Consider the following 24,772-nt stretch of genomic DNA (forward strand, 5'->3'; position numbering starts at 1 on the left):
CAAAAGTATGGCTATTATAAAAAGAAAGAAAGAAAGAAAATAACAAGTTTAGACAAGGATATAGATGAATTGGAATCCTTATGCATTGCATGTGGGAAATGATACAGCTGCTGTGGGAAACAGTATGGTGGTTCCTCAAAAAATTAAACAAGGAATGGTCCATATGACTCAGCAATTCCACTTCTGGGTATATACCTAGAGGAACTGAAAGCAGGGACTTGAACAGATATTTGTACACCCATGTTCATAACATCATTATCATAGTAGCCAAAAGGTGGAAACAACCCAAGTGTCCATCCACAAATGAAAAGATAAACAAAATGTGATATATACATAAAATGGAATATTATTCAATGTTAACTAGGAAGGACATTCTGACATGTGCTACAACATGGATGAGCCTTGAGAACATTATGCTAAGTGAAATAAGCCAGACACAGGACAAATATTGTAGATTCCACTTAAGTGAGGTAGGTAGAGTAATCAAATTCAGAGGCAGAAATTAGGTTAGGGGTTGCCTGGGGCTGGGGGGAAGGGGGAAATGGGAGTTACAGTTTAGTGGGTACAGAGTTGCAGTTGGAGAAGATGAAAAATTTCTGTGGCTGGATCGTGGTGATGGTTGCATAGCAATGTGAACATACTTAATGTCATCGAACCATACATATAAAAATGGCTAAAATGCTAAATTTAATGTTATGTATATTTTGCCACAATAAAAAAGTAAATACAGAGCTCTGATATCAAGTTAATGTTTTTTTCAGTTCTTCTATGTCACCATTTTCCTATGAGATGTGACCAAGACAGAACGAGTTAAAGTTTCTAAACTCAACGTGATATTTGCGATTTTCCTTGTTCTTTGGATGGTTTTTACTTTAAATAAGTATATCATACTACTCAAGACCTAAGGGTCTGTGACTGTTATTTCCTCCCATTTTTAAAATAAATACAAAAAAATGTATTTTTCCCCATTTCCTTTGTTCCTTTTACAGTTTTCACCTTGAATTCCACTTCGTATGACATTGGATTTATCATCTTTTGGCTTATATTTCATTCACTCCTTCCTTCCTTCAATAAATAACCATGTTCGCCCACTGTGTGTCAGGTTCCAGGTGCTGAGGTAGAGCAGGCAACAAAATAAACCAAATCTTTACCCTCCTGGAACTTACCTTCTAGTGCAGGGTGAAAGAACGTAAAGCGAGATAAATATGAAAACTACGGTCTAGTGTTTTAGGTCCTTCCTATGTAAAGGGTCGCCCACAGATCCAGAGGCACAAGGTGGGAACGGGTTAGAAACGTGGGAACCCACCTTGGATCAACTGAATGTGCATCTGTGTTGTAACAAGTTTCCCAGGTGGATGCATCGGCACATTCCGGATGGAGAAGCACTGCTTACACCCTGATAAATGCGAGGGAGAAAAAGTAGACAGTGAAAGGGGTCGGGAGGCCTCGCTGGGAAGGGGGCCTTGGAGTAGAGGACGTGAGCTCCGCAGATACGCGGAGGAAGAAGCTGCAGCAAACTGTAAGGCAGAGCTAGCAGGTGCAGGAGGCTCCCGAAGAAGCCGACTCATCCTCACTCGGCCTTGATCCCAGGCCTTTTGTTTTGGGTGTGCCCTGGCGGCGCTGTTTGAGCGCGGCGATTTGGGCGGCGCTGCAAGATCTCCCGGCGCTGGGATGCTAGGAGCGCCGTGCGCTGTGCTAACTCGGGGGCACTGGCGAGTAAAGCTTGCTTGCCCAGGGTTTCTGTCTCTCCATAAGAGCTCCCAAGACTTTCTCTTTAAAATGCAACCCCGCCCCGCCCCTCCCCTTACACTAGCCAGGCTAGTAACGGGAGAAATACCAAAGCAACCCTTCGGGTTTACCCTTTTCTCTCGGCTTCCTCTACCTAAACGTCCCGCCCTAAGTTCCTCCTCTCATCCCTGTTTTTCCACGCCTGTACCATCGAAACTATTAGAAGAGTCTTCCAGGCAAGTGGATCTCAAACGGGGCAGAGCGAGAGAATCACCTGTGCCTCCACTGGCCCTCAGTTTCGGAGCAGGAAGACGTGGAGTCCGGCCTGGATCCGCGTCTGACCGAGCCGGGCTCCGCCGCCCAGCCTGGGACCTTGGAGCAGTTACTTGGTCTCGCCACCCTGTCCATTCCTCCGTTGTGAGAAGGAGATAACATCCGCCTCACCGGGTTGTTTTGAGGACTGAGAGAGAACATTTGTAGGAAAGCATTTTGTAAGTGACAGACTGCTAAACACACTGGACTAACTTCAGCTCGCGGATTGCGGCTAAATGATTGATGTCTGGACTCCCCCTTTCCCCCAGCCGTCTTCCTGTTTCTTCTGCACTTGGAATTGCCCTCTCGCCAGGTTATTGCACACGACGTACTCGATTCTGCATCTGCGGCCACAGGTTTCCCCGGGTAGGGCAGGCCTGGTGTGGAGGAGAGGACTGATTGGCTGGGCGGGAGGTGGGACGAGCGATGACGCGCGGAGCCCGGGAGACTGCGCCGCGGGTGCGCGGGATACCGGGGCCGCGGAGAGGGCGGGGCGGAAAGGGAGCGGACTGGTCGCGGGGCTGGGCGGGGTGGGGGGGAAGAGGGGGACAGGGACAGGATGGAGAGGAGGGGGAGAGGGGCGGAAGGAAGAGGGGAGAGGGTGGGGTGGGGCGGGGAGGAGGAGAGGAGGGAGAGAGTGACGGGGTGGGAGGGGAGGGGCGGGGTGGGAAGAGGGCGGAGGGCCTGGATGGGGAGGGGAGTATGGGGGATGGGGGCGCCTTGCTGCGGCCTGGTCAGGGCCGGGTCGCCGCGTCCCACTGAGGACAGTGTCCCTGGTGAATCCTCTCTGGTCCAGTAGGGGAAGAGGCAGAGCCTGAGCTGCAGGAGGAGGGGGCGCGGGAGAAGGAAGGGCCCGCGGGGGCGTCAGGCCGGGGGCGGGTTTGCAGCCGCCCGCAGAGCTTTGGCGCCTTGCGTCGCCGCGCCAGGAGGTTTCCGGTCACACCACGTATCTGGGCATGTGGCTTCTTCCCGGGCCGGCTGTTCTCACAGCCGCCGCCCTTCCCTCCCTTGGCTGCTGCCCCGCGTGGGAGGCGAGGGACGTCGGGGTCGTGTCCCCGGCGCTAGTTGGCGGGGCGGAGAGGTGGGGTTTCTCGGTGACCCACAGCGGGACCTCCCGTGGGCGTGGTGCGGGTTTGTGGGCTGTGGAACTGGAGTACAAGGTCACCATGAGGACCCCGGGAGAGGGGTCCCCCTCTCAAAGGGCAGAGGCCCCTTGAAGGGGGTCTGACCTCGGGGTTTGCGAGGGTCAGGGCGGAGGAGGCGTGAGCCTTGAAAGACGGGGGCGATCTGGCCAGTGGAGATGTGGGTGCTCCAGGCCGAGCGAATGCGATGATGGGGGCACGGGCCTGCTGGGGTCGAGGGCTGGAGGAGTGCGAGGCGAGCCGGAAAGGTCCCGGCCCGTCCAGTGCCTGCGGAGTGACCCGCGGAGGTAGCCCTTCCCTTCTGGGCCTTCAAGTCCTCATCTGTAGGTGAGACAGTAGCTCACTGTTGTGAAGATTTATAATGTATGTGAAACTAGAGCAGTTCCCAGCATGGCTCTGCTTAATAAACTTAGTCCTTTTCCCTCCTGGAAGGAGAAGAAAGTGAACTTGTGAGGCTTTGCTGGACATTTTACAAACACAGCTAGGAGCCAAATAGAGTTCAACAGAATAGATGTCTTAAGAGTCAAAAGGATAGGCGCCTGGCCTGAGCCACCGTCTGCTTCTGAGATGCACACCCCTTAGGACTATGGTCTCAACTTGCTTAGGCTTTGTGGGGGATCCTTACCTAGCACGACAGAGGGAGTTTACGGGTACTGATTGTATTAGAATGGACAGACACACACAGCTGGTGACTTTCTCTCTCTCAAAGGGATATAGAACCATGCAGATTATCTTCAGCCAGAATTCCTTGATTTGCAAGTCTATGCTGGGTTCAGGATTCAAAGTCATAGATCTGAGAGGCGGGGGATCCCAGAGCTGTCACTGCTGAGCCCTGGGCCAAACCTCTGGCACCAGCCAGGCCCCGTGTCCATGATAAAGCCAGGGCTGGGTGACTGGCCTTTGTGCGTTGGGCTTTGTGGAATTTTGACCTCGCTGAGTCGCGGAGGAGTTGAGAAGGCCTTGGCAAGGAGTTTCCATGACTCAGTTTCTCCACCTGTATCCCGGGAGTGAGAATACCGGCTGTTTAGCTTCCCTTAGGTTAGGTGCCATCTTAAATAGCTCCTCCCACGACAAGGCAGTGGTGGGTGGGACGGTCATTTTTGTGGCATGGGAGTGGGTGCAGCCTCCCAGTGAGATCAGTGCTCTGGCATGGCTGAGGCAACATGGAAGGGCCTGGTGGGGAGGGTGGAAGAGCCCAAAGGGAGGGGAGGAGGAAGGTACAGAGGTGTGGCGGACTTGGCAGGGAGAGATGTCATGACACTCCCATGACAGGGGCAGGGTGGGCTGTGTGAATGCCCTGGACAATGGCCAGGACAGGTGAAGCTTCCCCTTGTGGGACTGTGATTTAGGAAGTAGCTTGAGTAATGGGACAGTCAGGGCTGAGCCACAGAATGTGGCCATAAGTGCAAATAAGTGCACCTTCTTTCCTCTCTCCTACGAGCAGTAGTCAACCCAACGCTCCTGAACCTGGCTCCCACCTTCGTTTCCTTCTCCAGGTGGGCTCTGCTTTGATGACAGGCTCATTCTTGGAGGTAAGCTCTTTCCGCAGAGATTTACATAATGGGAGGCTGAGCAGTCAGCTCTTGATGTCGCTGAAATACCCAGTGAAACCTAGTGGCAACTCTGAGTGAGGCCCCTCTTCATTGTGGCCAGGCCATTGTCTCCTGCCCAGCGTCCTTCTTAGCATTACCTCTGCCCCTCTCTTCAGCAAGCTCATTTATATCTTTATACCTGCTCTCAGGAGGTGGGCATGCACACACCTAGAATATTCTCTCCCACTGCAGTCAATCCTTCTCATCCTCAGGGTTTAGTGCAGCCCCACCTCCATCTCCAGTCCTTCCCTGACAGGTCCAGCCTTGTTCTGTGAGCTCAAATAGCATTCAGAGTCATTTCACGTGTTTATATATGATAATGAGTGCCTGCCACTGTTTTATGTTTCTGAATCTTAGCTCCTTATCTGAAATGTGAGTTTCCTGGTGGCAGATATGCTACCAGGTATATCTGCATTTATGTCCTTTTGAAATGTTCCCATCAACCTTTAAGCATTTCCTTACTTCTTGTAAGAATAGTATAAGAATATTCTAGGCACATTTTGTACTCTGAGCCGTTTGTCCTAGCAGCACCAATTCTTTTTAGCAGAGAATGATTTAGAAACCAAGATTAGGGTGGTAGGTGTGCTTGTTACAGTTGGAGTGTTGCAACTCCCGTGCTTTCTCAGTGGACAGAGCTAGGGATATACACGAGGATACATTTGTATATTTGCATCTGTACATATGTATTTATTTCTATATTGAAAGGTACTGGTGAAAAGAATGAGCTCACACCAATACCTCCAGTTCCAGTCTGGCATCAAAAGATTCATTCTAGTTTCCTCCCTTTCTTTATTTGTAACTCTTTTCTCCAACAGGGAGAAATCTGGTTTACATTATCTGTAATATGGCTACTTACTGATCACCCCCTTTTTATGTAACTGATTCCCACTGCCACAGGTACCCCTTCCCTCTATGGATGACATCCTCACCCCCTTGAACTCCAGCACCTCACTCACACACAGTCGCCTTCCTCACCCTTTTCAGGATCTGATATTCTGTGCCACACCCCCTCCTTCCTGCTTGGACTCTGTCCTCCACATGCTTGGGTTTTAACATCCCACACTGGGGCACTCCTTAATACCCCCGTGGGTTCTTCCACCCTCCTCAGTGTCTGGGACCTCACACTGTCACCCCCTGAACCTGAAGCCAAATCCATCCTCTGTACCCCAACACCAAATTGAATCTCGGAGTTTTGGGTGAAGTAGAAAAGAATAGCTTTATTGCTTTGTCAGGCAAAGGGGGCCATAGTGGGCTAATGCCCTCAAAACCATGTGTCCTGACCTGGAGGGGGTAGTGAGGAGACTTATAGTAATGGTTCAAAGAGGGCATGATCAGCTCATGGACAATCTTCTGACTGGTTGGTGGGGAGGTAAGTGGGAGTCGGCATCATAAACCTTCTGGTTCCAACCGGGTCTGGGGTCTACATGCTTGTGGGCAGCATACCATTGTCAACCGTTAACTTCTCCACTTAGCTGGGGCTTCAGTATCTGCAAAACATCTCAAAGATATTGTTATGTGTATCCCTTGAGGGGGAACCAGGACCCTGCCCCAAGGCTGCACTATTGTTTCTCTTGACTGGTCCTCCCTTGTCTCCCAACCCCTCCCTTCCCTGATCAACAACTGTTTGAACCTGCCTATTGGAACTCAGGGAAAGTCATGGAGGCTGAGTGAAGCAAATTCCTGTAATCAAAGAAATGGGGGACAAGAAAGGCTTTTGTGCCCAGGAGCCCCACAGGGTCTTGCTCAGTATCAGATTTAGCTGCCCTTCTAGCCTCATGCAGATGTCCTTTCCACCTGCTTGGGGTGAAGTGGAGGCCCGACATCCCAGTCTAAACCCCTCCAACCCCCATGTGGACACCTGTTTTTCTAGGCTTCACGCAATGGCTTTAGGACCAAGTTATTCAGGAATGTAAAGGTAAGAGGAAGAGGCACATGCTAAATTTTTAGTCTCAGATTCCTCATCAGTAAAATGAGCTTAATGTGCCCATCTAATACAGTTCTGCTACGGTGAGAACTACATGAGATAACATACAGAAGTGCTTCCTCAGCACAGAGCTTGCCAGCACTCAGTGTCAAAGGCCATCATTATTACTACAAATTAACGTTCCCCTTCTTTTGCATCATTTGGCAGGAATACAGTGGAGACCTATAGAAGAGAATTAAGCAGGAGGAATGGGTGCCAATGGCAGATGTATCAAGACGGGGGGACTGTTGCCTCTTTCTTAAGAGAATGAAGACACTCATCATATCAGCAAAATTCAAGTATGTAAGTAAGGAGAAGAAACGGGGAGGAAACATCCAATATGTTGAGTGGTTATCTTTTTGGTGGGATTATTTGACTTAACTTTTTTTTTTTTTTCGCGGTACGTGGGCCTCTCACTGTTGTGGCCTCTCCCGTTGCGGAGCACAGGCTCCGGACGCGCAGGCTCAGCGGCCATGGCTCACGGGCCCAGCCGCTTCGCGGCATGTGGGATCTTCCCAGACCGGGGCACGAACCCGTGTCCCCTGCATCAGCAGGCGGACCCTCAACCACTGCGCCACCAGGGAAGCCCTGACTTAACATTTTTTAATGTGTTTTCCAAAATGTATTCGATAAATATTATTCAGGCTTAGACAGAAACATTTTAGAGGGACTCTGCTTAACTTCAATGTAACTAAATGAAAACTGCTCTCAGCCTGAGTGGTTGGTTGTGCCTTTTTCTTCTGCCTGGTAGGTTCTGGAGTCAAGAGTGCCTGGATTCAAACTCTGGCTCTGCCATTTACTAGCTGGGTGACCATGGGCAAGTTAATGAACTTGTCTGTGCTTTTGCTTTTTGTTTTGTGAAGTGAGGAGTCTTACAGTGCCTAATTCAGGGTTACTTAACAATTAAATGAGTTAATGCTTCTAAAGCACCGGCCCAGGGTAAGCACACAAAAATGTTAGCTTTTAATGTCATTATTATTCCATGGGACAGAATGTAGTGAGTAGTTCCTCAGATGTCTCAGAGGAAAGAATAGCCTCAGCTATGCCTCCCCCCGAGTGAGTATCTTGTGACTAACCCAGAGACCTCAGGCAGCTGAGCCTCCCGTGGGACATCAAGCAGAGGCAAGGGTGACAAATTAAAGCCGGGGAAGTGTTTTCCTCCCTTCTTGGATGGGATCCAAAGAGATCAGTTTCTTAACTGATGCAGCATCCTGACATCAGGACACTGGGACTGGCACCCACAGGACAAATGATACAGCTCTGTCTGAGTTGATATCCAATTTGGGATTCACTCATGCATTCGCTTGTCTAGCTGTCAATTTCATATATATTTATTAAATGCTTGCTGTGTGTCAGGCACTGTTGTAGGCAATGTAGTATACAACCATTAAAATGCAATTAATTAAAATTACATTTAAAAATTAAAAATGCAATTAATAAGGGATTCAGACATCTGTATACCCATGTTAATAGCAGCGTTATTCACAATAGTCAAAAAGCGGAAGCAAACCCAAGTGGTCACTGATGGGTGAATGGATAAACAAAACGTGGTATATACATACAAAAGAATATTATTCAGCCTTGAAAAGGGGGAAATGCTGTCACGTCTACAACATGGATGAACTTGAAGACGTTATGCTAAGTGAAGTAAGTCAGTCACAAAAGGACAAGTGTTGTCTGATTCATTTGAGGTGCCCAGGGTAGTCAAGTTCATAGAGACAGAAAGCAGAATGTTGGTTGCCAGGGGCTGGGAGGAGTGGGGAGAAACGAGGAGTTAGTTTTTAATGGGTAGGGGGTTTCAATTTGGGTTGATGAAAAAAGTTCTGGAGACGGATGGTGGTGATGGTTGCACGACAATGTGAATGTACTTAATGCCACTGAACTGTACACTTAAAAACAGTTAAAGTGGTAAATTTTATGTTGTGTATATTTTACCACAATTTCTTTTTTTGCGGTACGCGGGCCTCTCACTGTTGTGGCCTCTCCCGTTGCGGAGCACAGGCTCCGGACGCGCAGGCTCAGCGGCCATGGCTCATGGGCCCAGCCACTCCGCGGCACGTGGGATCCTCCCGGACCGGGGCACGAACCTGTGTCCCCTGCATCGGCAGGCGGACTCTCAACCACGGCCCCACCAGGGAAGCCCTACCACAATTTTTAAATGTGAAAAATTATAGATATTCCACTTTAAATAGTGGAGTAAAGAGTAGAAATTACGTTCATGAAAAGATTTCCCTAACAGGTTTAGTTTTTACAATTTGTTTTCTTTTAAAATTTCTTGGAGACTTCACCAAACAAGATGTGTGGATGGCAAATAAGCACGTGAAAAGATGCTCAGCATCATTAATCATTAGGAAAATGCAACTTAAAACCACAATAAGAGACACCATCATACACCTATTCCAATGGCTAGAACTAAAAGCATTGACCATACCAAGTACTGACAAGAATGTAGAGTGATTGGAACTCTCATACTTTACTGGTGAGAATGTAAAATGGTACAACCCCTTTTGGAAAACAGTTTGACAGTTTGTTAAAAAAGTTGAACATATTCTGCCATATAATACAGCCATTGCACTTCTACATATTTACCCAGGAGAAATGAAAGCATACACTCATACAGACAGGACACAACACAAATGTCCATCAGCAGATAAATGGATAAACAGACTGTATTATATGCATACAGTAGAATACTACTCAACAATAAAAAAAGGACGTACTACTGCTGTTACATGGATGAATCTCAAAATAATTACACTGGGTAAAAAAAGCCAGGGAAAAGAGATCATATAGTGTATGATTACATTTATATAAAATTCTAGAAAATGCTAACTAATATATGGTGACAGAGCCAATCGGTGGTTGCCTGAAAATGAGAGAAGGGTTGGAGAGGGCAGGAGGAAGAGATTATCAGAGGACAACAAAGAAATTTGAGGGGCTGATAGATAAATTTATTATCATTTTTTAAAGATTTATTTATTTATTTTTTGGCTGCATTGGGTCTTAGTTGCGGCACACGGGATCTTCATTGAGGCGTGCGTGCTCTTCATTGCTTCTCTCTAGTTGTGGTGCGCGAGTTTTCTCTTCTCTAGTTGTGGTGCACAGGCTCCAGGGCACGAAGGCTCTGTAGTTCATGGCAAGCAGACTCTGTAGTTGAGGCGCGCAAGCTCAGTCGTTGTGGCGCTCAGGCTTAGTTGCCCCGTGGCATGTGGGACCTTAGTTCCCTGACCAGGGATTGAACCTGCGTCCCCTGCATTGTAAGGCGTATTCTTTACCACTGGACCACCAGGGAAGTCCCTAAATTTATTATCTTGAGTGTGGTGATTCTTTCACGGGTGTGTACATGTCAGAGCTAATCAAATTGTATACTTAAATGTGTGCAGTTTATTGTATGTCAATTATACATTAATGAAACTGGTAAAGCCAGTTTGAAAAAAAATTGTAATGCACACAAAAAATGCAATAACGGGCAGGACGATGAAAATCATAGAGTTCTATGGGGCTGTGCATGCAAGCGGTAGAGGCCGGGTGGGGCTTCACAGAAGTGACCTGAGGACAAGTAAGTGTTGTCAGGCAAAGCGTGGGATTGCGGATGGTGTTTCACATGGAGGAAGAAATGGGTGCGATGACCCACAGGCAGGAGAGAGCCTGAGCTGAAACTCCGTGTGGCTAGAACTCAGGCCGTAGGGGGCAGTAGAGAAATATGAGGCCAGAGAGCACAGCAGGGGACCAACTATGAGTGTAGATTTTCTCCTGGAGTCAATGGAGAATGACTCCAGGCAAGCAGAGGGTTATCACTTGTGCAGTTTAGAAAGATGCTCTGGCTGCAGTCTGGGAATTGAGCTGGGGAGGAAGCAGAGTGCAGGCAGGAAATCAGGTATTAGGTAAGGAGGGCTGAGGACGTTTGACTGGCGGGGAATGACCCCAGACTAGAGCTGCTGGGATATGCCACTTCCCTTCAACTTTTCAACAGCCCTGAGAGTTAGGAAATTTTATCTCAGCTTTGCAGAAGAGGAAACAGACTTGAAGCAGTTAAGTAACTTGGTTACGGTCACACAACTCCCGAGAAGGAGATCTGGGGTTTCCGGTCTGATGGGTTCTGAGTCCAAAGTCCCTAATGCTCACAGGCTTCTCTCTAATTTTAATAAAAGGCATCTGGGATGACTCTCCCCTCTCTTACTGCCTACTTCTCTCACCCTCACCCTCACTGTGGTTTGTTCCATGAATGTCTTCCCCTGGGAGGAGGCAGGGTGCCATGGGAACATGTAACAGAGGATGTAATGCCATCCGGGCAGTCAGGAGAGGGAGGCTTCCTGGAGGAAGGGACATGGCAGCTGAGCCCTGAAGAATTGGAAAGAGAGGGAAGAGCTAGTAAAGGAACATGCTGGGGGAGTGGGGCATGAGAAGGACAGGGTGTTCTAGAATGGAGAGAAGAGCATGTGGGAATAAACTCCAGCATGGCATGCTGGAATAACTGAGCTTCAGAGCACCTGAGTGATGTCGTGAGAGGGAGAGAGGCACATCCGACAGATTTTTAGCTCTCTGTGTAGCAATTTAGAGAATGGAGCGGATGGGAGGGAGACCAGTAAGGTGAACCCTGTTGCTTTGATGGTGAAATCCTGCTCGCCAGGCATCTGCTTGTTGTGGTTACCATGGAAACATCAGACCGCAGACCCAGAAGCCTCTAGTCAGCCCCACTTATTAAAGATGATGAGACTAAGTCCCTCAAGATGGAGAAGAGGTTTGTTTGCCAGCTTTCCTACTGGCAGCATGGAAACCTTTTTTTAATTTTTAATTTTATTTTTAAAATATTTATTTTACTTATTTATTTTTGGCTGCGATGGGTCTACGTTGCTGAGCTCAGGCTTTCTCTAGTTGCAGCGAGTGGGGTCTACTCTTCGTTGCGGTGCGCGGGCTTCTCATCATGGTGGTTTCTCTTGTTGTGGAACACGGGCTCTAGGTGCACGGGCTTCAGTAGTTGTGACACGCGGGCTCAGTATTTGTGGCTCGCGGGCTCCAGAGCACAGGCTCAGTAGTTGTGGCGCACGGACTCAGCCGCTCCATGGCATGTGGGATCTTCCCGGACCAGGGCTCGAACCCGTGTCCCCTGCATTGGCAGGCGGATTCTTAACCACTGTGCCACCAGGGAAGCCTGAAACCTTTTTTTAAAAATATGTATGTATAGTGATAAAATATACAAAACATAAAATGTATCATTTTAGTCATTTTAAGTATATGGTTCAGTGGTAGTACATACGTTCACAATATCCATCACCACCATTTATCTCCAGAAATTTTTCATCTTCCCCAACTGAAACTCTGTACCCATTCTTATAACTCTCATTTTCCCTTCCCCCAGCTCCTGGTAACTAGTATTCTACTTTCTGTCTCTCTTAATGTGGCTACTCTTAAGTACCTCACGTAAGTGGAATCATGCCATATTTGTCTTTTTGTGACAGGCTTAGTTCGCTTAGCATAATGTCTCCAAGGTTTATCCATATTGTAGCACGTGTCAGTATTTCCTTCCTTTTCAAGGCTGAATAGCATTCCAGCGTGCGTATGTATCACATTTTGTTTACCCGTTCATGTTGACGGATATGTAGGTGGCCCCACCTCTTGACTGTCGTGGATAATGCTGCTGTGAACGTGGGTATGCTGGCAACCTCTTCTGTAGACATGGATTATTGGTACTGAGTGAAGAAGACAGACTTTTGCTGATGAGTTTTGAGTAAAAGAAAAAGAGAATAGAGAGAAAAGAATAATGTTTTCCCTGAAAGTCAACCAGAAGTACCTTTTGTGCCTAGATATTTTAAGGACTCATTCTAGGCAATGCCCTCCTTTGCTGTTGTCTTGGATACGGTGCGTTAAGTCTGCACGTGGTCCATCTTGAGTTAACATGACAGACCTGGCAGAGCAGCTTCCGTTCTGGAGGCAAAGATTCGCCTTGGGACACTTCTCCTGAGGAATTCTTTGGGCTTCTAGGAAAACTGTCAGAAGGCCTACTCGTTTACTATGTCATCTACAAGAATATAGGCTTCATGATGGGAGGATCATGTCTATGTGATTTTAATAACTAGTAAATCAACACCTAGTACACTGCCAGTCACTTAAAGAATATTTGTCGGATGAATGTGTCTTCCACTGATTGAGCCCTCCATGCTCCTGGACAAGTCTTATCTCAAGGAAAGAGGCCACGGGAATAGAACCAGACTCAGGAGCTTACCCAGGCTCTGATTCTGTCTGATATGCCATGTGGTCTTGGCTTGTCATTTATACTTTCTCATTGCTCAGCTGGTGGAAATGACACCTGCTTGGACTCACCTCACCAGGTGTCATGAGCACGGAGGGGATCATATACATAAAAGTGCCTTAGGAACGACATCATGATCGTGTCTAGCCTTGAGCTGTCTTCAGGGCACCAGCCCTGCCTTGACAACAAACCTCGCGCCTGCGGGCACCTGCCCGATCTCAGAACCTCCCCACAAGCAGCCCTCCATCCCAGCTTCCTGTTTTTCTCATTGTATCACTATTTTCTCCGTCTTTTGTGCTTGAAACTTGAGTCCCGTCTAGCTCTTCCCTGTCTCTTGCCTCCCCTGAGTCTAGCTGCTTCTTTCCTTTACCACCAGCCCTGGTCAGGAGTCCCTCCCTACACTCTGACCATTGCCAAAGCCTTGACCATCTCCTGCCTCTTGACTTTGCTGCTGCCAGAGACAACCTCCAACATGTAGCTCTGACTCCATCATGCCCCTACTCAAAAATGACTGAAGGATGCTCACACACACTAGAATGGCGACTATCGAAAAAACAAAAAATGACAAGTGTTGCCGAGGATGTCGATAGATTGGAGCCCTCGTGCCCAGTTGGCAGGAATGTAAAATGGTGCAACCACTATGGAAAACAGTGTGGTGCTTCCTCAAAAAATTAAAAATAGAGCTACCGTATCATCCAGCAATCCCACTTCATATCCAAAAGGATTGAAAGCAAAGACTCAGAGATTTGTACACCCATATTCGTAGCAGCATTATTCTCAAGAGCCAAAAGGTGGAAGCAACCTGCCTGTATCCATTGACAGATGAGTGGATAAACAAATGTGGTATATACACACAATGGAATATTATTCAGCCTTAAGAAAGATGAAAATCCCGTCACAGGTTATAACATGGATGAACCTTGAAGATACTGTTAAGTGAAATAAGCCCGTCACAAAAAGACAAATACTGTATAATTCCACTCGTATAAGGTACCTAGAATAGCCAAATTCATAGAGGCAGAAAGTAGCATGGGAGTTGCCCGGGGTGGGAATGGGGGGAGGATAGGGTAGTTGTTTCATGGGTGCAGAGTTTCAGATTTGCAGGCTGAAAAAATTCTGGAGACCCATGTCATAACAGTGTGAATATACTTAACGCGACTGAACTGTACCCTTAAAAATGGTTACGATGATAAATTTTATGTGCTTTTCACCCCAATTTTTAAAAAAATGGCTGATGGATCCATTGACTACATCTGTCCTCTGCACTCTGGTTTTCAAGGCCCTCCCATAGCTGCTCTTTCTGCTGAGCTCAGCTGCATGTACCCTGAGCATCCTCGCCTCTTTGCCTCGGCATCCACTGCCCCCTCTGGCAAGAACACTGATGTTCCCTCCTCCCTGCGCTGTTGAAATCCTTCCTGTGTTTTAAAAACCCAGCTCAGGTGCTCCGCTGTGCTATTTCTGTGCACCGTACGTGTGGTAGGTACTGAACCTACAGCATTGGCGGGGAAGTGTTTGGGTGCATTCCTTCCTTTGCTCCCCTGACTAGGCCGAATTCCCGAGGGTGGTGGTTTGTTCCAGCACAGTGTGGTCCAACCAGCAGTAGGTGGTTGCTGGTTTGGGGCGGGTCTCCTTGCTCCCCCATGAGGCCTTTTCTGACTCTCTTTCTCTGTCTGTCCCAGCCTCAGGTGCTGACCTTATCCCCTTTCTGGGCCATGAGTTCTTGAAGGGCAGAGCCTGGAGTTTATTCTTTTTTAAAAATTTTGGCTGTGCTACGTGGCTTGTGGGATCATAGTTCCCCGACCAGAGATTGAACCCGGGATGTCGGCAGTGAGGTTGCAGAGAGTCCCAACCACTGAACCTCCAGGGAATTCCCTGGATGTTTTGAAATACCTATGCATTGTGAAATAATCACCACAATCAAGCTAATTAACATATCCTGCACAGCATAAGGGATCTTAGTTCCCTGACCAGGGGTCGAACCTGTGCCCTTGCAGGGGCAGCGTGGAGTCTTAACCACTGGACCACCAGGGAAGCCCCTGGAGTTTATTCTTTGCATGGCCCACAGTGCCTTGCCCGGTGCCTGGCTCGGAGGGGCTGTACAAATGTTTGATGGTTATAAAAATAGGTGAGAATCCCCAGCCGTGGGCTTGGTCGCCTCTCTCCCTGATGGGAAGCTGAGAAGGAATTGACCGAGCCGGCTTTCTCCTGCCCTCTATGAATTGGAAACCCTGGGTCCTAGCTGTTCTGCTGCTTCAGCATTTCTTTGTTCTGGACCGAGTTCAGCGGCCAAGACTGCAGAAGAAGGGAATGAGGGAGTTTCTCAGCCATCGCAGATGATTGTACTTGTTGCATGTAGTGCCACCAGCCAAAGGCCTTTTCATTAGACCAGACGCGTTTGGCTCTAGGCTGGCCGGGTTTCCGGTCACCGATGGACTCTGTGTAACGTCTCAGCTGGATTTGGCAGACTTGGCAATCCCAGGGGACGTGGCTGGTCCACTTTGGTGGATTTGCACATTGGCATCTGCAGGCCTGGCAGCTTCCCGTCACTTCTGCCTTCTCGGAAGCTCGGAAGCAGGGGAGGTGGTTCCATCCACTACCTAATGGCAACCAGACTGCCATGTACACAGAGGAGCAAGATGAGTTAGGTCTGGGTTTTCCTGGAATAGTTGAGGAGATCGTGATTTTATTCATTGGAATGGCGATGAAGTGCTAAGTGTAACAGTTAAAGGTAATGTCAATGTTTTATCCTTGTGAAGGTTTTTTCCTGTAAATTCACTAATTAAGAAAAATCTTTGGGACAGTGACTTGCCCTTATTTTTTGTGTGAGCCGTGGGGAAACTGAGACGTAAGATATTCCAGCTGGGACACATTTTTCCGCTTCTGAACGTGAGGAATTGCCTTTAAAACGTTAGACGTAAGATAGAAGGCTGATGTTAGCTTATTAGCGGGCAGCCTTTTGAAAGCATCCCTAAGGTCCTTTTTAGAGAACAGTGGGTCCCACGCAACCATTTCTTATCTTCCAGTTTGTCAGCACCTTGATCTTGTTGGTGATCCCTGATCCTCAATTCCCGATTTGAGCTGAGACTTTCGTATAAATCATGCCTTTCAATTTTTGGTATTGATATTTTCTGATGCATTGACATCTAGGGCTTGCTGATCCTGGAGAGACTGTCCCTTCCAGTCTGGGCAATTTCTAGAGCTAGTAAAGACATGCCTGCAAGTGCCCCTTTCATAAGCAATCCAACCAATCCAGACCCCAGCCCTCCAACCACCTTCTTCATCTGCTCTCACCCTCTGAGCCAATGTCTGCCTGCCCTAATCATCCCAGGGCCAGGTGCTAGACAACTAGGGACGATGCCTGTGACCCAGAGCCTGCTGAAGTTATTCAAACTAGCCCATCCTAAGCCTGCTTCCCCTGCCTTGCCTCTCCTGCAAAAACCACAGTAAAGGCTCTTTCTTTCTCATTCCCTCTGCCCCCTGACCGACCCTGGTGCTTCCCCATGTGGCCCTGCGTGGCATGTCATATAGCCTATTTTTAGGGGTGTCTGAGTATAAAGACTTCTTTCTTCATGATGGTCATTTTCGTGCCTGCATGTTTACTGTACCTGATTAAAATAATCAACATACAGCCTTTCTTTGGCTCCAGTCTTGGTAATTCCTGGTGACTCTCAAAATGGGACTCGGCCCCTTGCCTCTGGCCTTGATCCTTTAGCCTGAGAGTAAGCCTGTCATCTAACTCTTCAGGCTCTATATTTTCATTTCTTTCTGGCCAGTGTCAAACCAGACACAACAAGGAATGCTGAACATATGCTTGGAAGAGAAATTTAGCTTCACAGGGTAGTTTGAGTTGCCCTAGAAAAGCTCCAATCCCCCTAAACTGCACCCTAAAATTTTCCCATCACTAACCCATCCCTTCTCCTTGAGCATCATCTTCTGCTTTCTTCTCACCTTTTAGTTTTGAAATAATTTTCTCAGTTGCTTTTCCCCTTATAATATAAAGAAGAAAGATTGGATCAAAATGGCATAGGGAGTGCATGCATCTGCTTCTTCTCCTATCCCAAATCCCACGAAATGACAGCAAATATATCCTTAATAAGGAGGGCCTCCAAGCTTAGTCATTAGTTCCCCTCTACCCATTTCGGGTAGTGATGTATATTCTCATCAGCACTAGATTTTGATAGGAAAAAACTGAGTTTCAAGTTAAAGGATATCCGTAGAAAAATAGAATAATAATGTAGAAATCATTAGAAGACAAATGCAATCCAATAAAAGTCAGAAAAGAAATACAATAAAGAACAAGAAAGCATGGTAAGTATAAAACATAAAAGATAATCAGGAACAAATTTAAGTACATCGATAATTACAATAAATGAAAATGGGTTTAAATATTGTATTAAAAGTCTCTCAGATTGGGTTTTTAAAAAACGGTCTAAAATTACTGACAGAGAATCTCTAAGACATACACTATTGTTTGAAAAACATATACAAACTAAAAAATTAGCAGTTCGGTCAGACACAGCTGTTGATAGATCCCAAAGCAGCTGTCAGACTGCCTCTTCGGTGCCATCCCCTTGGATGGTTGGAACAGTTAAACATTTACCTTTCCGCTTCCACTGCATCTAGAGGTGGCCATGGGACACATTTGGCAAGTGAAACATATGGAAGCCTATTGGTAGGTTTCTGGAAATCTTTGCTTTCCTGATCAAAAGATCAGATATAGCAGTTCTCTCCTCTTCATCCCACCTTGAACACGGAGATATAGCAGGTGGACCCCTGGAAGGGTACAGGCATCTTGTAGACACGAGGTCGCAAACAGGAATAAAAGCTCCTGGGAATCATCAAGACAGTGGTGTCACCTAATGTCACTGAGCTTCTGGGCTAACTCTAGGACCAACTCACGTCCAGAATTCTTGGAGTGTGAGTCAAATCAAACCCCCCTTTAAGTCACTTTAAAGAAAGTTTCTAGATGAACGCATTTCCAAGTAAAACAACTGTGCATTGGTATATGTATATCCAGAGAAGAGGCACAGAGACTACCCAGAAGGTGTCTCACCAAATTATCTATGGTTACCATTCCAGAATGGAATGGGATTGACTCTAACTCCTTCTGTAGTGTTTCACATATTTTCAAGAAGGAAGTATTTATGTATCAATCATGTAATTAACAATTTTAAAAATAAAGAATGAAACCTTAGGTTGAAATTATGGGATTATAGTCAAATACGAAAGAAAATGATGTCACTTTTATCATACAGAAATAAACATTGTCCGTTTGCTCTCTTTTTTTCAACTAATATGTTTTAGAAGTTTTAGATTTACAGCAAAATTGAGCAGCTAGTACAGAAAGTTCCCATATACTACCCCTCCCCCCTACAGTTACTTCTGTTATTAACATCTTGCATTGGTATGGTGCATTTGTTACAATTAATGAAACAAAGCTGATACACTATGATTAACGAAAGTCCATAGTTTATATCATGTTTCACTTTCCCATGTTGTACAAAGAATTCTACGGGTTTGGACAGATGTATAATGACATGTATCCACCTTCAAAGTATCATACAGATTAGTTTCACTGCCCTAAAAATTTCCTGTGCTTCCCCTATTCATCACTCTTTTCTCTCCTCCCACCTCCCTCCATCCCCCACTGCCATCGGCCCAATCTCTGGCAAGCATTGACTTTTTATTGTCTTAATTTTGCCTTTTCTAGAATGTCATATAGTTGGAATCATATAGTATGAAGTCTTTTAGATTGGCTTCTTTCACTCAGTAATATGCATTTGAGTTTCCTCCAAGTCTTTGCATGGCTTGATAGCTCATGTCTTTTTAGCACCAAATAATATTCCATTGTCTGGATGTGCTACAGTTTATCCACTCACTCACTGCAGGACATCTTGGTTGTTCCCAAGATTTGGCAATTCTGAATAAAGCTGCTGTAAATATCCGCGTGCAGGTTTTCGTGTAGACATATGTTTTAAACTCATTTGGGTATAAACACCAAGGAGCACAACTGCTGGATGGTATGATAAGATTCTGTTTAGTTCTGTAAGAAACTCCCAAACTGTCTTCCAAAGTGGCTGTACCATTTTGCATTCCCACCAGCAATGAATGAGAGTTCCTGTTGCCCTGTCAACGTTTGGTATGGTTGGCTTTTTGGACGTTAGCCATTCTAATAGGTGTGCACAACCCTCACTCCCCACTCCACTCATCGGCACGTGCACTTTTGTCCAGTCACAATCCTTTTCCTCGCCTCGACTCCTGGGAACACCTACTCAGCATTCATCACTCAGCTCAAGCATCACTTGGCAAAGAAGCCAACTTCCTGAGCGGGACAGACCCCCTTCTTACAACACAGGTTCTCTCTCCCGCGGAACGCCTGTCACAGGTGTGATTTGATTGTGCGGTTTTCACAGTGCCCGTTTCACCATTAGACTGTGAACCCCGTGCGACTGAGGATTTTTCCTGCTGTTGCCCACCATTTTATCCAGTGCTTAATACACTGTCACCCTCCTAACAGGCACTCGATAAATATTTGTCAAATGAATGAGTGACTGAATGAATCACTTCCCTAGGGGATTCTCAATACAGGACTAATTGATCCTCCGGGCTACCTTCTTCTGAGGCTGGCATAATAACACAGATAAAAAATTGCCCCAAAACGTGAGCGACTCTAACCCAGGTGACAGATGAATCTTATTAAACTCAGCAAGGGAGAATGGCTTTTGACTTTGTGGGAAAAGATCCAGTATAATAAAATAATGCTTCTTTCTCCCAGCATGCAACTAGGCTGGAAATATTTTACATCAGCTTGTGTTTTACATCATCACCATTCATTAGAGCTCCAGGGAAGCTCTCAATATTCCAGAGGCTAAAATCTGGACACATTTGTGAGATCTGAATTTCCGCACCCTACATTAGACCAGCAGGAAGGAGGTTCCTGAGTTCGGCTTTGTCTGACTCCTTTCACATACGGATGATGTGACCACGTGATGGGCGCACGTGGGGCCCCTCTGTTTCTCCCAGGAGCTCGCAGCCTGTCTTATGCAGGACAGGGTATATATTAGGAGAAAGTCTGGACCACAGCCTCCTGCTGAGTCATCTGCACAGAGATTTTTGGAGAATTCCACCGAGGAGGACTTTGAGGAAGCAGAGAATACTTTGGGTGCCTGTTCATTCTGTGCTCCCTTCTCTGAGATTCCCCACTGCGAAAGGGAGAGAGGTGACCTCAGGCTTTGTCTGGTCACACCTGATGGACCAGAGCGGGGAACCCTGACTGAGCGTGGGTGAATGAGACAATTTTCCTGGAACTGGCAGCTGGCACAGAGGCTCTTCTAGCCCATATTGAGCTCATGAGTCAGAAGGCTATGTGGAGTCACGGCTGGCATGACCATTTCTCCCCTGCACACAGAGAGGCGGGGCAAGCTGATGAGCAGATAGAGGCGGAGAGTCTAAAGCGCAAGAGACAAGAGACCGCTTAGTCCCAGTTCCTGGTTCCGGGCCCTTAAGGGGCCTGGGTCTATTCCCCTCCCGATGTCCTACAAGATATCCCTGCATCCTGCCAATAGAGTCTAACTTATGCTTGAGCGTGTGCCGTATAAACAGTTATAGAGATACGGTGAGGACCTCCCATATATCACCTCCTTTGCAAGAACCTTACGCATCCGATCTCATTACCCTCATTTGACAGATAAGGGAGCAGAGGCTTAGAGAGGTCAGGCAGTGTCCCAATGTCACACACCTAGCAGGTGGCGTGGAAGCAGATAAGGAGCTGACATTAGGAACGAAGGTGGCAACTCCAGTGGCTCCTGCCTTAACGACTAACCAGTGGACCAGGAGTGGGGCGATGGCTGGGATGGATATCGTCTCCCTGTCCAGGGAAGCAGCATCATTTCCCTCTTGTCCTGGTTATACCTGGTCACCATCAGACCACGTGGCAGAAGGCATCAAATTCATTGCTCTGTGCAAGATTCCTTCTCTGCCCCTCAGCCCCGTCTCATTTCCGCCGCTGACAGGACAGGGTGCAATTTACATTGTAGCCTTCCCTGGCACATGCCTGTTTGTCCCATCACTCAGGCCAGGGGAGGTCTGTGCTTCATGTCATTAAGGGGCTGCCACATTTCCCATCGGAGTGCCTGGGAAAGTGGGGGTGGGAGGAGGGAAGAGGAAGCTGTATGTTCTGGTTGTAGAGCAGCAATCTTTTTGCTTTTCCCTTCTCACAATTTGTCTGCTGGTTCCTACCTCAGGCGCTACATTCTCTCAGGAGCCAGGGCTGACTGTGCTAGAAGTTGCCCTTGTGCAAGAATAGCCCAAGCATGGTTTCCATGGGAACATCTCAGAAGGAGGATGCTAGGAATCCAGGCTTTTTGTGGCCTTGGATAAGCAATGAACTGGTTGCTTCTGAGAAGCCCAGAGCTTTCCCTTGTCCTTCTCTAACACTGTGTACGGTGCCCATCCCCCACCCCCCCGTCCCCCCGCCACATATAAAAAGCGAGTGAAGTGAAAAATTAAGTCAATTCACCCTTAAATTTGTAGGAAAAAAAATAAACTTTGTGTTTATTTAATAATCCAAGTGTGTGTGGGTTTAAAAAACTGAGTGGTCAAACCCACTCAGAAGTACAAAGAATCCTAGTAGAGAATTCTAACCAGGGATCGCTGAAGTTCCTGCGGTGGACTGGGGGACTCTAGCTTCCCCTTGATACCTTGCCTGCTCAGTCACTGCCTGATTAAGTAGTCTCTGCCATGCTGCCCCTCAATTAAGGACTCATTCATCCATTCATTCATTCACACATCCCACCATCATTTACGGAGCGCCTACCCCTGGTGGAGCCAGGTGCTGCGCCACCAGCTGTGGACACAAAGAACACTTAAGGAACTCACAGCTTAGTAAGGAAGACACATAGTGGGCAGATTATAAATCACAGTTGAGTCCAGACCTGAGGCAGGAGGAATTCAAGCAGCTGCAGCCCCACGTTATAACTCAACCATTGAGATATTATTGTTAATGGTCAGCCCTTAGCTTTCTGCCCTGGCGACTCTCGAGTACTTGGGTCCTATAGTTAGAGGGGAATGGCTTTTCTCTTTCTAGACTGCCTTCTAAGGATTAGTACCTGCCCTGGAGCCCCTGTGGTCCCCAGGATCCGCTTTAGCTGACTTCTCAGATGTTTTATTTTATTTTGTCTTTTTAATAGTTAAAAAAAATTCTTTTTCAAATTCTTTTCTCATTTAGGTTATTATAGTGTATTGAGCAGAGTTCCCTGTGCTATAGAGTAGGTCCTTGTGGTTTTGTGTTTTAAATACAACAGTGGGTACATGTCAATCCCAAACTCCCAATCTATCCCTCCCCCTCATATGCTTTAGTATAGTAGGGAAAGACCGTGGGCTTTGAGGCCAGGATCTGGGGTCAGATTCCAACCCTGTCATTTACCCACTGGGTGACTGCTGAATCTTGGTTTCCTCATTTTTATTTTTAAAAATTTTTTTAAATTAATTTTATTGAAGTATAGTTGATTTACAACGTTCTGTCAACTTCTGCTGTATAGCAATGTGACTCAGTTATACGTATATATATATATATACATTCTTTTTCATATTCTTTTCCATTATGGTTTATTATAGGATATTGAATATAGTTCCCTGTGCTATACAGTAGGACCTTGCTGTTTATCCATCCTATATGTAATAGTTTGCATCTGCTAATCCCAGACTCCCGATCCATCCCTCCCCCACCCCCCCCCCTTGGCAACCACAAGTCTCTTCTCTATGTTTGTGAGTCTGTTTCTGTTTCGTAGATAAGTTCATTTGTATCATATTTTAGATTCCACATATAAGCAATATCCTATGGTATTTGTCTTTCTCTGACTTCCTTCACTTAGTATGATAATCTCTAGGTCCATCCATGTTGCTGCAAATGGGATTATTTAATTCTTTTTTATGGCTGAGTAGTATTCCATTGTATATATGTACCAACCACATCTTCTTTATCCATTCCTCTGTCGATGGACATTTAGGTTGTTTCCGTGTCTTGGCTATTGTAAATAGTGCTGCTATGAACATAGGGGTGCATGTATCTTTTCGAATTAGAGTTTTGTCTGGATATACGCCCAGGAGTGGGATTGCTGGATCATATGGCAACTCTATTTTTAGTTTTTTGAGGTTTTCTTATTTTTCACATGGACTATCTGGGGGAATCCCTGGTGGTCCAGTGGTTAAGTCTTCGCCTTCCAATGCAGTGGGTGTGGGTTCAATTCCTGGTTGGGGAGCTAAGTAAGATCCCACGTGCCTCATGGCCAAAAAACCAAAACATAAAAGAGAAGCGATATTGTAACAAATTCAATAAAGACTTTAAAAATCGTCCACATCAAAACCAAAAAATCTTAAAAAAATATACTCTCTGGTAGAGATTGTCAAGAGGTTAAATGAAATAATATCTGCAAAGTGCCTGGCATAGCGTTTAGCATATGGAAAGAGTTAAATAAGTATCAGTCCCTTCCTTTCTACTTTTTAGAATCCCACCCCCTCCCACCCTGCTCCACTTATTGCCACCTGTTTGCCTGGCCTGCCACTGGAAACAGCTGCCATTTGGGACCCAGTATCACTTGCCAAACTGTACTTTCCTTTTACTGGGCCCCATAGCAGAGTGGTTTCCACGAGTCCCCTGGCTGGCCCCATAGATAGACTGCTCTCTGTAGCTTAGAACTCACGCCCTTCCCCTCCGCCCCTGCCCCATTCCCTTCTTCTCTATTTCATTGTAAGAGGATAGGCAATGCATGGGGCTCCTGTGAAGGAACCTGAAGAAATGAAGAATGTAGGGAAAAGTGTATTGAGAAGCCAGGTCCTCTCAGCAGAAGTAAGTCGAAGTTCTCCTCTCTTGCAAGTTTCATTGCGTTGATCATTTATGTTCCTTCAATTCCCTGAAGACGTCCAGTGCCCCACTTCTCTTTGTATTGAGTCTCATCTATTATAAGGCTTTCAGCTCAACATTTACAAAGTCAGTATCTTGAGCGAAAGCACAGGCTGCGTTGAGCATCGCTCCTGGTCTCTGAAAGGGTGTGGTGTTTGGTTGGGGCTGGCTGTCTGAGCAGGCTGTGCAGGCAGCCTCCTGGGAGGTGTGATTTGAGTGACGTCTTCTCCCCCCAAATATCTCCGCTTACCAGCTGTTGGAGCGCCTGAAGTTCCAAAATTAGACGATTGCTTTTTTTACTCCCCTTATTCAAATGTCCCAGTTCCTGGCAAATGCAAGTAGATGAAGTAGTCATGGGATGGCCAGTGGGGCCAGCCTGGGGTCGCTGGGGACATGCGGGAGCCGGGACAGATTTGCGGACTTGACCTTCTCTCTGGTGCCGTTCTACTAGCCTGAGACAGCCAGCCGAGAGCGTGGGCCTGAAGAGCCAGCAGACTCGACAGGAGGGGAGGAGGGGGATGTAGAATCAGGACAGGATCGGTTCTGATGTGGAAACCGTTTAAAGAGATGGTGTTCATACTTGACCATTCAGGGGCAGAGGCCGGGGGAGGGGGCCCAAACTCCACAGAGGTGGCTTATCAGTGTCTCGAGACCGGGAAGTCCAGTGTGAGAAAAAACAAAGTTAGTGTGAGAGCACCGAGCCAGGACGGAGGGGACAAACTCACGCGCTACACTGAGGGTCCCAAAGCCTAGGGGAGGCTGCAGGTGGGAAGGCTGAGCAAAGCTGGAGCTTGGATGGGGACCAGCAGAGACCAGATTAGATTTGGGGGTTGCAGCAACACTCCACCTTGGGATTTGGGTTGTTGTGACCACTGCTGGGTGCGG

At 47.0% G+C, this 24,772-nt stretch overlaps 1 long non-coding RNA gene across 3 annotated transcripts in view; it reads left to right on the forward strand.

Annotated features, from left to right (window-relative positions):
• Positions 1-2,789: 2,789 nt before the first annotated feature.
• LOC132597509 (uncharacterized) overlaps positions 2,790-24,772 on the forward strand; it is a 47,332-nt gene continuing 25,349 nt past the window's right edge. For 2 of the 3 annotated variants that reach the window (XR_009564402.1, XR_009564404.2), the window contains exons 1-3: positions 2,790-3,509; positions 4,627-4,714; positions 6,906-7,040. This is a non-coding gene — a long non-coding RNA (uncharacterized lncRNA). The remainder of the gene's footprint in view (positions 3,510-4,626; positions 4,715-6,905; positions 7,041-24,772) is intronic. The other variant, XR_009564403.1, reaches the window with a different exon arrangement.

The sequence above is a fragment of the Globicephala melas genome, chromosome 6, assembly GCF_963455315.2.
Source record: "Globicephala melas chromosome 6, mGloMel1.2, whole genome shotgun sequence".
Lineage (NCBI taxonomy): Eukaryota > Metazoa > Chordata > Mammalia > Artiodactyla > Delphinidae > Globicephala > Globicephala melas.